The sequence below is a fragment of the Papio anubis genome, chromosome 4 (assembly GCF_008728515.1).
Source record: "Papio anubis isolate 15944 chromosome 4, Panubis1.0, whole genome shotgun sequence".
NCBI classification, from domain to species: Eukaryota; Metazoa; Chordata; class Mammalia; order Primates; family Cercopithecidae; genus Papio; species Papio anubis.
Genome location: NC_044979.1, coordinates 27,402,132 through 27,419,640, shown reverse-complemented (window position 1 = coordinate 27,419,640; position 17,509 = coordinate 27,402,132). Strand labels below are relative to the sequence as shown.

The following is a 17,509-nucleotide window of genomic DNA, read 5'->3' as shown; positions in this document are numbered from 1 at the left end:
GATTGCTTGAGGCTGGAAATTCAAGATCAGCCTGGGCAACATAGCAAGACCCCATCTCTACAAATATTTAAAAATTATCTAGGACTACAGGTGGCATGTGCCTGTAGTCCCAGATACTTGGGAGGCTGAGGCAGGAGGATCACTTGAGCCCAGGAGTTCGAGGCTGCAGTGAGCCCTGATCACAACACTGTACTCTAGCCTAGGCAACAGAGCAAGACCTTATCTGAAAAAAATAAAAAATAAAAATAAAAGTGGATTTTGAGACTCAGAAAGACTTGCTCACCACTCATGGCCAGTTGAATAATGCAGGACATGAGTAGTTCAACCATACTCCAAAACCAACTCTGCTTTAGCCATACTGCCTATTGGCAACCCTATTCCATCCCCACTGTCAAATTTCTCTAGCTCCATAACTGCTTTTGTTTTTCTCTTTTTTTCTTTTTTTTTTTGAGACCGAGTCTTGCTCTGTCACCCAGGCTGGAGTGCAGTGGCGTGATCTTGGCTCACTGAAAACTCTGCCTCCTGGGTTCACGCCATTGTTCTCCCTCAGCCTCCCGAGTAGCTGAGACTACAGGTGCCTGCCACCACGCCCGGCTAATTTTTTTTTTTTTTTTTTTTGTATTTTTAGTAGAGACAGGGTTTCACTGTGTTAGCCAGGATGGTCTCGCTCTCCTGACCTTCTAATCCGCCCTCCTAGGGCTCCTAAAGTGCTGGGATTACAGGCATGCGCCACCGCGCCCAGCCTGCTTTTGTTTTTCATAACGCTTCTTTGTTTATTGTCTACCTCTCCTTCTAGAATGTAAGCATCATGAGGGCAGACAATTTTTTTGTTCAGCACTAGACGCACAGCACTTGGAGTAGTAACTGGTACGCAGAAGGCACTCAGTAAATATTTTTTGATTGAATGAATAATGTATTTTTTAAGTTTTTCTTTTTATTTTTTATACTTTTTAAAATAGAGATGAGGTTTTGCTATGTTACTCAGTCTGGTCTTGAACTCCTGGCCTCAAGCAATCCTCCTGCCTCAGACTCCCAAAGTGTTAGGGTTACAAGCATGAGCCACCACACCTGGCCCTTGTTTTTCTTTGTTTGTTTCTTTCTTTCAAGAGGTTGATGTGGGTCGGGCACAGTGGTTCACGCCTGTAATCTCAGCACTTTGGGAGGTTGAGGCGGGTGGATCACCTGAGGTCAGGAGTTCGAGAGCAGCCTGACCAACATGGAGAAACCCAGTGTCTACTAAAAATACAAAATTAGCCAGGTGTGGTGGCACATGCCTGTAATCCCAGCTACTCGGGAGGCTGAGGCAGGAGAATCGCTTGAACCCAGTAGGCAGAGGTTGCAGTGAGCCGAGATCGTGCCATTGCACTCCAGTCTGGGCAACAAGAGTGAAACTCCGTCCCCACCCCACCCCCGCCCCCACCACACACACACACACACACACACACACACACACACACACAGGGGCTGATGCACATTCGGATCTCTAGGGATCTAATGAAAGTCTGGTTTTTCCCTGAACACTTGTATCGATGACTAAGACAATAATACTGACGGCACGCTTAAAAAATTTACAGATGACACACACTAGAAAGAATAACAAATAGGTTGGAGGATACAATCAGATTCTCTCCCCGCCCCCAATCCTGACAAAATGTAATAATGAATCATATCAAACCATATAGAGTTTAATGGGTACCAATATAAAGTACTCAAAGATCCCCAAATTGAATTGTACAAGTACTGAGTGGGGGCGAGATGGCTTACAGCTACACACGGCAGGAAGATTTACAGTCTCCTGTTGATTGTAAGAAGATGATGAGTCAACACAGTGGGATGTAGCTTTTTTAAAAATCAATCTTTTGTTGTATTAATAGAAATGTCATGTTCCAGAGGGGAACTAGTTCTCTAGTACTCACCAACGATCAGACCACATTTATTGTGTTTTATGAATTCTGGGCTTCAGACATTCGGATACATTGATCAACAAAGGATTATATGAGAAAAATAAAAAGGATAATAAGAAATCTGCTGCACAGAGTTATTTAGAAATAACAAAAAGATTCAAGGTTGTATGTAGGTGTGTAAGGGGGGTGGTGAAAACTAGCATATGTAGCTACCTTTCAAAGTTTGAGGTCTATCCGGCAGAGGAGAGATTTGATTTCTTCTGGGTAATCCCAATGGCAGATTGAGGGCCAATGAGTGGAAGATGTAAGCATGTATATTTCAACCCATTAACACTGGTCAGCTGCTAGATTTGCCTAGCAGCCAAATGACAACCATTGGAGGTAGTAAATTCCCTGACCCTGGGGCCCAGAAGCGGGGCAGTCATGCCCCATTCACTGGGTACATTTGTGATAGAAGTTCAAACACCCGGGTGAGGAAATGAGGAGAATAGATTTGTTTATAATAGCAAACACAGAGTGAGTGCGTACTGTATGGCAAGCGCCATAATATGTGATTAACGTGGTTGTCATTTCTAATACATCAATCCCACTAGCTCATTTTACAGATGAGAAAGTGAGGCTTAGAGGGATTAAGCAATTTGTCCAAGAACTTACACCTTGGTACAAAGCAGATCTGGGATTTGAACCCAGGCAGTCAGATCGCAAACCTTAATTATTATTCTATAAGGACCCCAAGGTGGGTGTGGTGGTACACCTCTGTAGTCCCAGATACTGGGGAGGCTGAGGCAGGAGAATCACTAGAATTCAGGAGTTCAAGACTGCAGTGAGCTAGGATCATGCCACTGCACTCCAGCTTGGGCATCAGAGTGAGACCTTGTCTCTAAAATAAGTAAATCAAAATAAAAGTAAAGTATAAGGACTTTTACTTCTAGAAAGCCGTTCTTTCCCACCTTGAGATCCTATCACTCTAATGAAATAATCAAACTGAGGAGTTTATCTCAAAGGGTGGATGATTCTATAGTACGTAGGTTCCCTCTATATGTAATATGCAGGAACTGTATTAGTCTGGCCATTTGCCACTTGGGCATACTAGATGGAGCCCACCATAGGATCTGGCAGAGTAGGTGCTTGCTAATTATTTATTAAGTGAAAAGAATGAACAAATGCTACAAATACAACACCGGCGGGATCTGAAATGACAGAATCTCAATATATTGTGCCTGAAGAAAAGCACATTTCTGGGTCGTCTACTGAGGAGCCTCAGCAAAAGTGATAATCCCTCATTCCCAGCAAAGGCCTTGAGAATTCCTGTGCAATTGTTTGAACGATATTCATTTAAACAAATATTTATTGAGTACCGGTCCTGTCCCAGGTATGTCCAATGTGTGAAGGGTGCAGAGGTGAATCGGAGGATGTGCTGTCGGTGGGGGAGAAGACTTGTGGGCAAATTCTTACAGTACCTTGCGACAAGTGCTATAGCAGTTGCATGTATGTTTTTTAAGTTTGATGGAAGCAAAGAACAGAAAGGAACTAATTCTGCTAGGTTGAAGGAGTCATCTGATACTTGATTATGTTTTATTTATTTATTTACATACTTTTATTTATTATTCTTTTTTTTTTTTTTTTGAGATGGGATCTCCCTCTGTTGCCCAGGCTGGAGTGCAGTGGCTTGATCTCAGCAACCTCTGCCTCCTGGGTTCAAGTGATTCTCCTCCCTCAGCCTCCCAAGTAGCTGGGATTACAGGTGCCTGCCACCATGCCCAGCTAATTTTTGTTTGTTTGTTTTTAGTAGAGACGGGGTTTCACCATGTCAGGCTGGTCTCGAACTCCTGACCTCAGGTGATCCACCCGCCTCGACCTCCCAAAGGGCTGGGATTATAGGTGTGAGCCACTGCCCCCAGCCATTGATTATGTCTTAAAAATAGCTTCCACGTATGTGTTACTTGAGTTTATTCAGTCTTCATAAAGACCATGTGAGATCGTGACCCCTTCTTGTACAGAAGATGAAATAGAGTCTTACGGAGCTTAGTTGAGCTCCCCAGGGTCATATAGCTAGTAAAAATAATTGCCCACATTGATTGAGTGCTTAGAATATCTGCAACTCTGTTCTAAACCATCTTAAGACATTTAATCCTCTAAGGTAGTTATTGATATCATTGTCATTTTACAAATAAGAAAACCGAGTCACAAGATTTAAGAGTCTTGCCTATAGTCACATAGCCAGAAAGTGGAAAACCAGGATTTCCACCCACATTGTCTAACTTTAGCAGGCAGACACTGATCCACTGCACTAAATTGCCTTGTCTAGTCCCCCAAAGAGCTGGAACTGACACACTTGGACTCTGATTCCGAGTTCAGTTCTCTTTCAAGTGACCTTGCTCATTAGCAGATACTGCATCCAAATGAGAAGAAATGGTCATGTGGATACAAGGAGGCTTGTGTAGTACCTGCATCCATGGTATGGTGGTATGGTGGGAGGGCTATGGTGAAGTCTGTAACGTGCATGAACTTAACCACTGACAAGCATTATGCACAAGCTTTAGATTTTCTATGTTGTCGGTATTCAGGGTTTTTTCAGGGCAGTCAGAATTTTTTTTTTTTTTTGAGAGAGTCTCGCTCTGTTGCCTAGGCTGGAGTGCAGTGGTGTGATCATGGTTCACTATAACCTGGAACTCTTGGGCTCAAGTGATCCTCCCACCTCAGTTTCTCGAAGAGCTGGAATTATAGGTATGAACTACCACATCTGCAGAATTTGGCCTGTTCTCCAGGTCAGCATCCTGGGCTCTATGGACTATGACTTGTTACTCATAGGAACTAGCCACCAACACTTACCCTGCAGCCTTTTGGCTGGTTTAAATTTTTCTAAAAAGAAGACATAAACCATTAAGAGTGAAACAAGTTAAATTCAATACCTGTATATTAGCAAGAATGGAATACAGAAATGGAGAAATAAAGCACATAATTGTTTAAATTGCCCAGCTTTCTCTCCATAATAAAAATTATTGGATTGAAACACAGTTCAGGGTTGGACACAGTGACTCATGACTGTACTCCCAACACTTTGGGAGGTCAAGGTGGGAGGATCACTTGAGCCCAAGGGTTTGAGACCAGCGTGGGCAACATAGCAAGACCCCGTCTCTAAAAATTTTTTAAATTAGCCAGGCGTGGTGGTGCACAGCTGTAGTCCCAGCTACTTGGGAGGCTGAAGTAGGAGAATCACTTGAACCAAGGAGGTAGAGGCTGCAGTGAGCCATGATTGCACAACTACACTCCAGCTTGGGTGACACAGTGAGACCCAGTCTCCAAAGAAAAAAGAAGAAAGAGAAAAATAGTTCAGTCTAACATTATTGTGTCTTAACAATTAAGTTGGTCTGGCTCTGTGGCAAATCTGAGAAAGAATTGGTTTTTAAAACGAATGAAGGAGATTCCTTCCTTTTTAATAATTACTACTTACGTTAATGTGGACGTGACCTATATGATTGAAGATATTGTGTCTTTAAAATTGACATCTCTCAGAATTTTTGGAGATTTGGTCATTTTAAAATCAGCTGCAGGCTTGGATTTCTGTGGCAGGCGGTGGGGCAGAAAATTCAATGTTGTTTGGTATTCAATGCAGGTGGGGTTTTGGTATTGCTTGGTTTTTAGTGTTTTGTTTTGTCATTTATGGAGATTTAGTAGATTCGACTGATTATCTTGGCCTTTGTGTTTGTGGATTTCTATTTTCTTGGCTTCAGTTCCTTGGAAACGTTTGTTTTGATGGTGGCAGGAGAGCTGGTTTAGTCATGTTTTATTTTTGTTGTTCCTATTTATTTCTAATATCCTTTAGTTCAAGTCCACTTACAAAGTATCATGTAACCTGTCTTTATGTCTCCACAAATGAAATGTTCCTGGTAGTAACTCTAGTGTAGCCTTATAGGAATAGTTAATTTGATGCCCAGTTGATGCCCATTGAGATGGTTCTGTAGTATTAGAACAAGGGTATGGTTTGGAAATTATGCTTGAAATTTATAATTGGATATGGCATTTAGCAAATGAAATTTCAAGTGTCTTAGATCAACAAGTAGCCATATTCATATAAACGTATTTTCCTTTTCATCTCTGAGTCAACAAAAGTTGGAAAATTCTTTTCTCACATATTCCATTCTTCAACTAAATCTGTCCCAAGGTAAATTACTTTTAAAAAACCACATCTCAAACAAACAGTTTTTCATAAAGCTATGAGTACATGAATAGAGTAGGCCCCACTGGCATTTGGGATGTACGAGTAATTAGAACTCTCAGTTTTTCAAACTTGTAATTTACTACAGTTGAGGTTTTTAATTCTTAACTTTGAGTCCGTTGGGATGAAACAAGTGACCCTTGCTGGAAATATGTCAAGAATCAACTTTCTCAGGTTGACCTTTAGTTTGCTGGTCATCACATTCAAACACTGTGTATTCCCAAGCTTGAAGATGTTGGAACCTTCCTAAGTTTGTTAAAAGATCAAGGCAGAAGGCTAGCACCGCTTTGCTGCTGTGAAGAACAGACTTCCCTCTTCCTTCTCCTTTTAGTTGGTTTCTGCATGAGAGAAAGCATGCTCCACCTCAGCGGGCCCGTCTTTCCTCTGATAGTTACCTTGTACCTCTTGTTTTTGCAACCAGACAGGTGTCTAACATCCTTTGAACTGATTTGATATCCTTTCTAGTACAAGGCCCAGTACTAGGCACCAAGGACTGTTACAAATGCTCTCAATCATCATTGTTCAGAACTGAAAAGTGGCAACAAAATCTGGAATAACTCAATGACTGTATGATCTTGAGCAAGCAACTTAATCTCTCTCTAAAATAACGATTTCAAGCGTGGGCAACATGGCAAAACCCTGTCTCTACAAAAAATAAAAAAATTAGCTGGGCGTGGTGGTATGCACCTGTAGTCCCAGCTACTAAGGAGGCTGAAGTGGAAGGATCTCTTGAGCCCAGGAGGTCGAGACTGCAGTGAGGTATGATGGCACCACTGCACTCCAGCCTGGGTGACAGATCAAGACCCTGTCTCGAACAAACAAACCAAAAATAATAAAATAGCTATTTCACAAATAGCTTGGGATTATATATGAAAATACTTAGCACAAAGCTTGGAACATAGTTGCAAGTGTAAATTGAATTTATGTGCAGTATATAATAATCCATGGAAACTCAAATGGGCAGATGGACCCAAATCAAAATTGTCTGCCTCTAGCCATTTGTTAAATCAAAGTTTCACTTTCAAATGAATAACTAAATCTACCTATGATTTTGCTTTAAAGTCTACATTCAGAGTAAAAAAGTACTTCCATGATAATCTGTTCATAGATTTCATGACAGGAGCTGACAAGGGTTTATTCAGGAGAAAATGACATGTGACCAAGCAGAAGGAGGAAGATTAGATAAATAAAATGTCTATTTCAAAATAAATGAAGAAGGGACAATTATCTCATAATAGAACATTCAGATGTGATATAATTATAAAATAGACTTGTTTTTGTAAGTTGGTTTAAAAAATTTTTATTGACCTTAAAGGAATAACTTTTTCATAATTGAATGATAAACCAGGCAGTACCTTGTATTAACTAGTAATAAACTACAAATATCCATTAACTATATTTTTCTTTAATTGCATCTGCTGTCATGGCCTTACATTTATTTTAGTGGTTAAAAAAGAGTGATTTGATTTGATAACTGCCTGTCCTCTCTGCATATCAGAAAATCAGAAGGAGCAGCCTTCCCTCTGACTCACTTAGCTGTGAACACAGTACTCTGCCAAATTACTGGGAACTAACACTGTAGTAAAACCATAAGAAAATTTTGCTAAGAAACCTTTTCTCATCTGCAAATTACTTGACTGAAACCTGAGATGCTGCATGTCAGCACAAAGGTGGCTTTGGAGGAGAAAGTTTGTGCCAAACTGGATCTGTTGTTTTTGTATTATATAAAAAGGAGGAAAAAAATGAACGGTGTACTCCTAAGCTATACATTTAAAATTATCCTATTACATCAAATGACAGAATTTCCAAACCTCAAACTTTCCTTTAGAGCTATATTTTCATAAACTATGATCTGTACACAATCAAAACTAAATGTAATTGAATATTGAATAATTAGCCTTGCCCAGTTGTATTTGAAGAGTACTGGACAAAGTTATTTTATTCACTGCATCAGAAGTGAATTATACTTGAATTACAAAAATGGCAATACATGTGCAGTATAAAAATACAGAATACAGAGTAAAAAGAAGGAAATAAAAATCACCAAGATGATTCTATCACTCAGAGATATCGTCATTAAAATTTTGTTTTAAATTTATACACACATACAAACAGACACATGCACACACATACACATACCAGAATATCATGATATATAAATGCATATTAATGGTTTATTGTAGAAAAATGAAACATAAGGAAAAGTAAACAGAAAGCATAAAGAACCCCATGTCTAATTGGACCTCATGTCTAGCCCATCAATATCCCATTCCTCTCCCCATCTCATTTTATTTTGAAGCAAATTCCAGATATTATATTATTTCATCCATAAATTTTGATATGGCTGGGTGTGGTGGCTTATTCCTATAATCCCAGCACTTTCAGAGGCTGGGGCAGGAGGATCACTTGAGGCCATTAGTTTGAGTCCAGCCTGGTCTACGTAGTAAAACTTTGCCTCTACAAAAAATTAAAAAATTAGCTGTGTGTGGTGGTGAGTGCCTATAATCCCAGCTACTGGGAGAATAAGGTGGGAGGATCATTTGAGCCCAGGAGTTCAAGACTGCAGTGAGCTACAGTTGTGCCACTGCACTCCAGCCTAGGTGACAGACTGACACTCTGTCTAAAATATATCTATTTCAATATGAATCTTTAAAAGATAAGGACTTGTAAAAAACATAACCATTATCATATCTACATTAACTAATACAATTTTTTAGTAGTATGAAATATTCAGTGCTGGAATTTTTAATTGTCTCACAAATCTTATAACTTACTTTTGTTGTTGTTTTTTCTTTTTCTTTTTTTTTTTTTTGAGATGGAGTCTCACTCTGTTACCCAGGCTGGAGTGCAGTGGCATGATCTCAGCTCACTGCAACCTCCACCTCCTGGGGGTCAAGCGATTCTCTTGCCTCAGCCTCCCAAGTAGCTGGGATTACAGGCACACACCACCATGCTCAGCTAATTTTTATATTTTTAGTACAGACAGGGTTTCACCATGTTGGCCAGGATGGTCTCGAACTCCTGACATCGTGATCTACCCTGCTCGGCCTCCCAAAATATAACTTACTTTTATAGTTTGCTTGTTGATCCAAATAAGGTTCATGCACTGAGGTCGGTTGATATGTCTCTTAAATCTCTTTGAATTTAAATTCCATAAATCTCTTTTAATTTCATTTTTTTCCTCGTAACTTATTTGTTGCAAAAACCAAGTTGTTTGTCCTGTAGAACTCCCCACAGTCTGGATGTCTCCGATTGCATTCCTATGATGTAGCTCAACATAGGAGCTGTCCTATAACTGTTCCTCTGTCCTCTAACTACACACAGGCCTGATCAGATTCATATATACATATATTTTTTTCCTTTTTTTGGCAAGACTGCTTCCTAGGGAGTGGAGTAGTTTGCCATTAGGTGGTACATAAAAATCTCTTCTTTTGTGATGTTACCTGGATCTATTAGTTCATTAAGGATTGTAAAAATGGTAATATTTTAATCCTATCATTCCTTGGCATGTGCCAATGGTGTTTGCTTTGTCTTATTTTTAAATTACTTTTGTTTTCTCTATAATTTGAACTCATTTATTGAAATGTATTTAATGTGCTTATGTGCATATTATTTATTATTCTTATTAATGCTTAAATTATCCTCGTTGGTCTGCGATAGCATCTTCAAATTGGTTCTTGACATCTTTTGACACAACCCTAGAGTTTTTGATAGCTCTCCTGCTATTTGGTACAAGATGGCATAGGCTAACCTTATATATTTCCACATAGTAAAAATTACTTATATTTAAGATGTGAATATATATAAATATAATACAAAACCTTAGGACAGAAACTATTTATAATACCAAAAGACTAGAAATAACCCCAATGTCTATTAATAGAGGACTGGTTGAATAAACTATGATACCTACACACAGTGGAGTCTGTGTAGCTATAAAATGGAAGTAGGATTTTTTTTTTTTGAGACGTAGTCTCACTCTGTTGCCCAGGCTGGAGTGCAGTGGCGCTATCTCAGCTCACTGCAACCTCTGCCTCCTGGGTTCAAGTGATTCTCCTGCCTCAGCTTCCCGAGTAGCTGGGATTACAGGCGCCTGCCACCACGCCTAGCTAATTTTGGTATTTTTAGTAGAGACGGGGTTTCACCAGGCTGGGCAGGCTGGTCTCCAACTACTGACCTCAGGCAATCTGCCTGCCTTGGCCTCCCAAAGTGCTGGGATTATAGGCATGAGCCACCACGCCTGGCCAGAAGTAGGATCTTTAAATATACTTATTATGGATTGATCTGTAGGATATATTACAAGTAAAAAAAATGGGGGTAGAAATGTGAGTCTACAATGCTACCATATATGTCAGAAGGGATATATATGTAAATTTATATACCTACACACATATATGCATGCATACACACACATATGTAAATACATTTGCTTATATTAGAAAACAAAGAATAGGAGGATTCACATCACAAAATATTAATAGTAGTTACCTATGAAAAAGGGAGGAAAGAAAGTGGGGGGATAGGGATAGAAACTAGACTGCTTTGAATTCACCTTGTTTTGTAGATTTGACTTTGGCCAGGCTGGTCTCGAACTCCTAAGCTCAAGTGATCCACCTGCCTTGGCCTCCCAAAGTGCTGGGATTACAGGCGTGAGCCACCACACCCGGCCTAATTGTGGGATATTCTAATCTTATTATGCCTGCTGTCCTTGAGAAGCAGGATTCTCAGCATGAGAGGAAGGGAATATAGATATAACATGGAGGCGCTTAGGCAGAAATCCTGTGGTCCCGAATTTGAATTGAGAGTTGATATAAATTTAGGATGTATATGTACATGTATAGACAGATCTCCTAGGTCCTCCATTCACCGAAAAACCTAGAAACATGACTAAGCCAGAAGCAATGAGCACCCTTGTTATCTATATTATGATATGATATACATACACATATATCATAAATATATATGCATATATACATAAATTTCATATATGTGTAGCATCAGTTATTTAGCTATTCTTCTATTTCCGGTTATTTACATGTTCCCAGTTCTTTACACTTGTATATAATAAGTGTGGCAAAGCAATTGTGCACTTATTATTTCCTTCATACACTTTTCTGTAAGTAGAATTACCCGACTAGAGGGTAGGAACATATTTAAACTCTTGATTAGTATTGTCAGATCACCTCCAGAAAGGTTATACCAGGTTACATGCTAAGTGGCAGTGGGGGAGAGAGTGACTGATTCACTGCATTAATAGTTATAGACATTTTAGACATTTACGCTGACATAGTTCTGCCGATCTATGTCAGGTAGAACTGTGCCTTTTTTGTTTTTCCCTTTTTGATTTTCTTATAGAGAAATTTTAAAAAGCAATAATACCATATGGAAAAACTACACTGCTCTAACGTTTTCATATTTACATTATAAATTAATAACTGTATATTTGACTCCTTAAAAGTCCTACTTATTTGCCCTTTATATCTGAAGAAAATCCTGCAAAGTGCTCCTTTACTTCTACAATTTTGTGTGTAGATGGAAGAGCTATTTCATCACCAAGCTATTCTGCATTTGAAATGAAGGAGGAAATAGTTTATCCCTCCATGAAATGGTATTGACAGGAAGCAATCCACAAAGATTAGAATGGGCTTGTCAAACTTAATGTGTTCCTTATAATTAATGCATTGAATTATAAATCCTTTCATTGTAAACATACATATATCATGAATGTATTAAGATGTGAATTTTTATATCTTTTTGGTAATTTTGGCAGTTATCTTTGAAATTCCTGAGGTTTTTTATTGTAAACTTACCTTCGCAGAGCTCATTATATGTGAAACTTTATTTTCCAAACATAGTTTAGGAAATTAACTAACTTTGTAAACATTATTTTAATGTACCTTCTATATACAACTGAACCATGATTATGAAAGCAAAAAAAAAAGAAAGTAGATTGTAGGCAAAATCATAGACTGTTATAGCTAGAGCGATCTTAAAGATCGGCTGGCCTAACCCCTTCATTTTAAACTTTTTGAAAATGAAGACAAAGGGCAGTTATGTAACTTCATTAAAGTCATACAGCTACTTTGTGAGAGTGTGACAAAATCCCAAACTGATTTGGTACAGCGCCCTTTCCATGTCGCTTCTCAGAGTTAGCAAAACTTGAAAGCAATACACAAAACCAAATATAATTGTCGTGTTAGGGAAATGGGATTTGGTGTGTCTACCTTCAAATTTTGATTATGTCACCTTTTCAATAAAAATTCTATAGACAATGGATGAACAACTACATTATAAAATTAGGTAAAAGAGCACCTTTGTTATTTGGGAAGCTAGAAATAAATTATGGGTTTTCTAATACTTAGCAGGGATTTGTAGCAATCAAAATGCAGACCATCAATGACTTGTTAGGGGTGCAAAAGTCATTGCGGGTTTTGCCATTATTTTAATAGCAAAAAATGCAATTACTTTTGCATCAACCTAATACAATGGTTTATCATGATTTTTTGACTTTACAGTGGTGTGAAAGTGACATGCATTCGGCTGGGCACGGTGGCTCACACCTGTAATCCCAGCACTTTGGGAGGCCGAGGCAGGTGGATCACGAGGTCAGGAGATTGAAACCATCCTGGCTAACATGGTGAAACCCGTCTCTACTAAAAAATACAAAAAATTAGCCAGGAGTGGTGGCGGGCACCTGTAGTCCCAGCTACTTGGGAGGCTGAGGCAGGAGAATGGTGTGAACCTGGTAGGCAGAGCTTGCAGTGAGCTGAGATCACACCCACTGTACTCCAACCTGGGTGACAGAACAAGACTCTCTCAAAAAAAAAAAAAAAAGTGACATGCATTCAGCAGGAACCATATGTCAAATTTGGAATCTTCATCTTTTCCTGGGCTAGCAATGTGCAGATACTACTCTCTTGTGAAGCTGGGCCAAGTCACCTAACACAAAGCCCATTTTATAATAAAGTGTTGAATTTCTCGTGTAATTTACTGAATACCGTATTGCAGGCGTTCTGAACATGTTTCAGGTAGGCTCGGCTAAGCTTCGATGTGTGGTAGGTTAAGTGTATTATATGCATTTTTGACTTTTGTTATTTTCAACCTATGATGGGTTTATCAGGACATAACCCCGTTGTAAGTGGAGGAGCACCTGTACACAGCATCTGAGTGCCTCATGTATGTATTCATAGGCACTGTTGTAAGTACTTTGTTTGCATTATCTCGATGAATTCTAACGACAATCTCAAGCACAAAGAGAGTATTCGACTTGCCACCAGGTAATCCTAAGAATGTCAGACTCAAGATTTGAACCTAGTTAGTCATAGATACAGTGGGTTATTTGAAGTTTCAAGTCTCAACTGTCATTGCCACCACAACTGAGGGTTGCTGTGATTGTCTGACTCCCCCCAGCTGTCTTCCTACAGGATCAAAGTTTCCACTTGAGAAATTCTTACATAGCCAGGCACGATGGCTCAAGCCTGTAATCCCAGCACTTTGGGATGCTGAGGCAGGCAGATCGCTTGAAGCCAGGAGTTCAAAACCAGTCCCGGCAACATGGTGAAGCCCTGTCTCTACAAAAAATACAAAAAAAAAAAAAAAAAAAAAAATGTAGCTGAGTGTGTCGGTGTGTGCCTGTAGTCCCAGCTACTTGGGATGCGAGGTGGGAGGATCACCTGGAGGTCAAGGCTGCAGTGAGCCATGTTCACAACACTGTACTCTAGCCCAGCTGACAGAGAGAGACACTGTCTCAAAAATTAAAAAATTCCTTGGAGCAAAAATTTTTAGAGACAATCTGCCTTCATCTGCCACTTGCTATGTGATTTTTTATTCCTCATCTGTAACATAGGTGTGATATCTACCTCATAGAATTGTTGGAGGACTAAATTAGAGAAATCGTATCCATTTTTTAGCCGAATAGCTGGGACGCAGTTATCATCAGCTATGGTCATCATTATTAGTATTATTAATATCATCACCATTATTATTTCTTTCTCTCCTTTTGACCTCTTTTTTCATGCAAAAGCTCCTGAAAAGGATAATACATTACCCAAGAAGCTGGTGACTCATCAGTTGTTTTTTTCCTAACAGAATAGAGCAGAGCGGTATTAAGGCTGAAGGAAGGAAAGAGGTAGAGACCTCAAAGACAACTTAGAGCAGAGTTTTACCCCACATTAGTTGGGATACATTTACACAACAGTTCATTTGGAGTCTAGTCTTGTATTTGGGATCCTGTAATCTTTATTAGTTTCTGGAGCTCATTAAGGAATGAGGAAGGGCACTGCCAGCAGTGGTGACAGACCTTCTGTCCCTGCCCGAGGAATTCCGTCCACTGTGGCCACCTGCCTGTCCATGCTGCAGTGGGAAGTGGGCAACAACCCTCCACAAGCTCTTCTGTTTACTGTGCCAGGAAACGGGCCTTTTGCCATGGAAAAATTTCTCATTGTACCCGTAAGTACAGAACACATATTGCACAATATGTAAGATCTTATTGAGACTTCTTGTTAGGCCGGGCGCTCAAGTCTGTAATCCCAGCACTTCGGGAGACTGAGGCAAGCGGATCACCTGAGGTCAGGAGTTCAAAACTAGCCTGGCCAAGAAGGCAAAACCCTGTCTCTACTAAAAATATAAAAAAAATCAGCTGGACATGGTGGCAAAGTCCCAGCTACTCTGGAGGCTGAGGCAGGAAAATCACTTGAACCTGGGAGGCAGAGGTGAGCCGAGATCACGCCTTTGCACTCTCCAGCCTGGGCTACAGAGTGAAACTCTGTCTCAAACAAACAAACAAACAAACTTCTTATTAACCTGTGTACACACCGTGCTTCAAGACTAGGACTGAGTGCCATTTCTGAGGTGTCATTCCACTTTTTACTCAGGGGCTAAAAGTCTAAAGGTGGCCTGCAACCACATCCTCACTTTTTTCTCTAGATCACACACTTTGCACTGACACTTAAAGTCTTACTGTTTAATGCTACCAGCTTCTCCCTCAGGTCAAGTATTCTTATTTTCTGTATTTCATTTTTCACTTTTTGTCTTTATGAAAAGGACCGAGCACATGGTAGAATAGAAAATGGTGCAAAAAGATGTTCAGTAAAAGGTGCATCTCATTTCCATCCAGGCTGCCCAGTGCCATTGGCGAGAAGTGCCAACCATTTGTTCATTTATTCAGAAAGTGTGGTGGGGTGCCTCCTCTGTGTTAACCACTGTTTGGGGTGCTTGGAATCTAGCAGCAAACAAATGGATTAGATCCCTGCCTTCTAGTAGGGGTTGATGGGCTACGAGCAAGATATATGAGCAAGTTATCACAGGGTAGGTTAGAAAGTGATGAATGCAGCCCAGGCAACATGGTGAAACTTTGTCTCTACAAAAAAAATTTAAAAAAAAAAATTAGCTGGGTGTGGTGCCACACCTGTAGTCCCAGTTACTAGGGAGGCTGAGGTGGGAGGATCACCTGAGCCTGGAAGTGGAGGTTGCAGTAAGCCGAGATCATGCCACTGCACTTCAGCCTGGACCACAGAGAGACCCTGTCTCAAAAAGAAAAAAAGAAAAAGAAAGTGACTAATGCTATGGACAGAAATAAGTAAGAGTGGGGTACAGGGTGATCAGGGTCACTTATGATATATCTATATCTATCACACAAGCTGAGTGTCCATCAACAGATGAAGAAAATGTGGAGATATATATATATATAGATATATATACACACACACACACACACACACACACACACACACAATGGACTGTTATTCAGCCATTTAAAAAATGAAATCCTGTCATTTGCAGCAACATGGATGGAACTGGAGGTCATTATATTAAGTGAAATAAGCCAGGCACAGCAGGACAAATACCAAATGTTCTCACTCATATCTGGGAGCTAAAAATGTGGATCTCATGGAGGTGGAGAGTAGGATGGTGGTTACCAGAGGCTGGGGAGGGAAGGGGGAGCGGGGGATGAAGGGACATTGGCTAATAGGTACAAACATAGAGTTAGATAGTAGAAATAAATTCTAGTATTCAGCAGTACAGTAGGGAATTAAAGTTGACTATAATTTATTATATATTTCAAAATAGCTATCAGGTTTCAAAATATCACATGTACCCCTACAATATGTACAACTATTATATATCAATTTTCTTAAAGTCATAAACAATTATAATGGGAAAAAATAGTATATATCACTGGCCAGGAATTCTCCTGAGCACTTTACATATGTTAACTATCTGAATCCTCGCAACAAGCCCAGGCAGTCTTACCATCGTCATTGTAAAGGGAAGCTGAGGTATAGAAGAGGTAGGAACATGGCTGAAAATCACAAAGCGAATGAGTAGTGAGACCTGGGCTTTCACACAGGCTGCCTGGCTCCAGAGCCTGAGCCTAGCTCCAGAACACCTCCGTCATCCCAGAAAAGAAACTCCCATGCCTGGTAGAGTCACTCTCAATTCTCTCCTCCCCACAGACCCCGGCAACCACTCATCTGTTTTCTGGCTCTGTGGATTTGCCTAATGTAAATATTCATATAAAAGGAATCATGCAATATGTGGCCTTTTGTGAGTGGTTTCTTTCACTGAGCATAACGTTTTCTTTTTTTTTTTTTTTTTTTTTTTTTTGAGGCCGGGTCTCACTGTATCTCCAGGCTGGAGTGGTGCAGTGCAGCGATCTCGGCTCACTGCAAGCTCAGCCCCCGGGTTCCGCCATTCTCCGCCTCAACCTCCCAGTATGGGACTACAAGCCCTTCACAGCCCTTCCATTGTGCTGTATTTTAGTAGAGGCGGGGTTTCACCATGTTAGCCAGGATAGTCTCGATCTCCTGACCTTGTGATCCACCCGCCTCGGCCTCCCAAAGTGCTGGGATTACAGGCTTGAGCCACCGCGCCCGGCCTGAGCATAACGTTTTCAAGGTTCATCCATATTGTATCAGTCCTTCATCCCTTGTTGTGGCTGAAAAAGATTTCATTGTATGAATATACCACATGCTGTTTATCCATTCATTAGCTCTTGGGCACTTGGCTTGTTTACATTTCTTGGCTATTATAAATAATGCTGCTGTGTACCTTTGTGTACAAGCTTTTGTGGAAACGTACGTTTTGTAATTTTCTTGGGTACATACCTAGGAGAATCGTTCAGTTTTAAGGGAACTCTATGTTGAACTTATTTATTATTATTATTATTATTATTTTTGAGACAGGGTCTCACTCTGTCACTTAGGCTGGAGTGTAGTGGTGCAATCTTGGCTTACTGCAACCTCTGCCTCCCAAGCTCGCCTGTTCTCCCACCTCAGCCTCCTGCGTAGCTGGGAGCATAGGAGTGTGCCACCACACTGTGCTTTTTTTTTTTTTTTTTTGGCATTTTTTGTAGAGACAGGGTTTCACCAGGTTGCCCAGTCTGGTC

At 40.2% G+C, this 17,509-nt stretch overlaps 1 long non-coding RNA gene across 2 annotated transcripts in view; it reads left to right on the top strand.

The window, feature by feature from the left end:
• Window positions 1–17,509, top strand: part of LOC103883245 — a 73,475-nt gene that overhangs the window by 32,716 nt on the left and 23,250 nt on the right. The gene's annotated exons all lie outside the window — the stretch shown is intronic.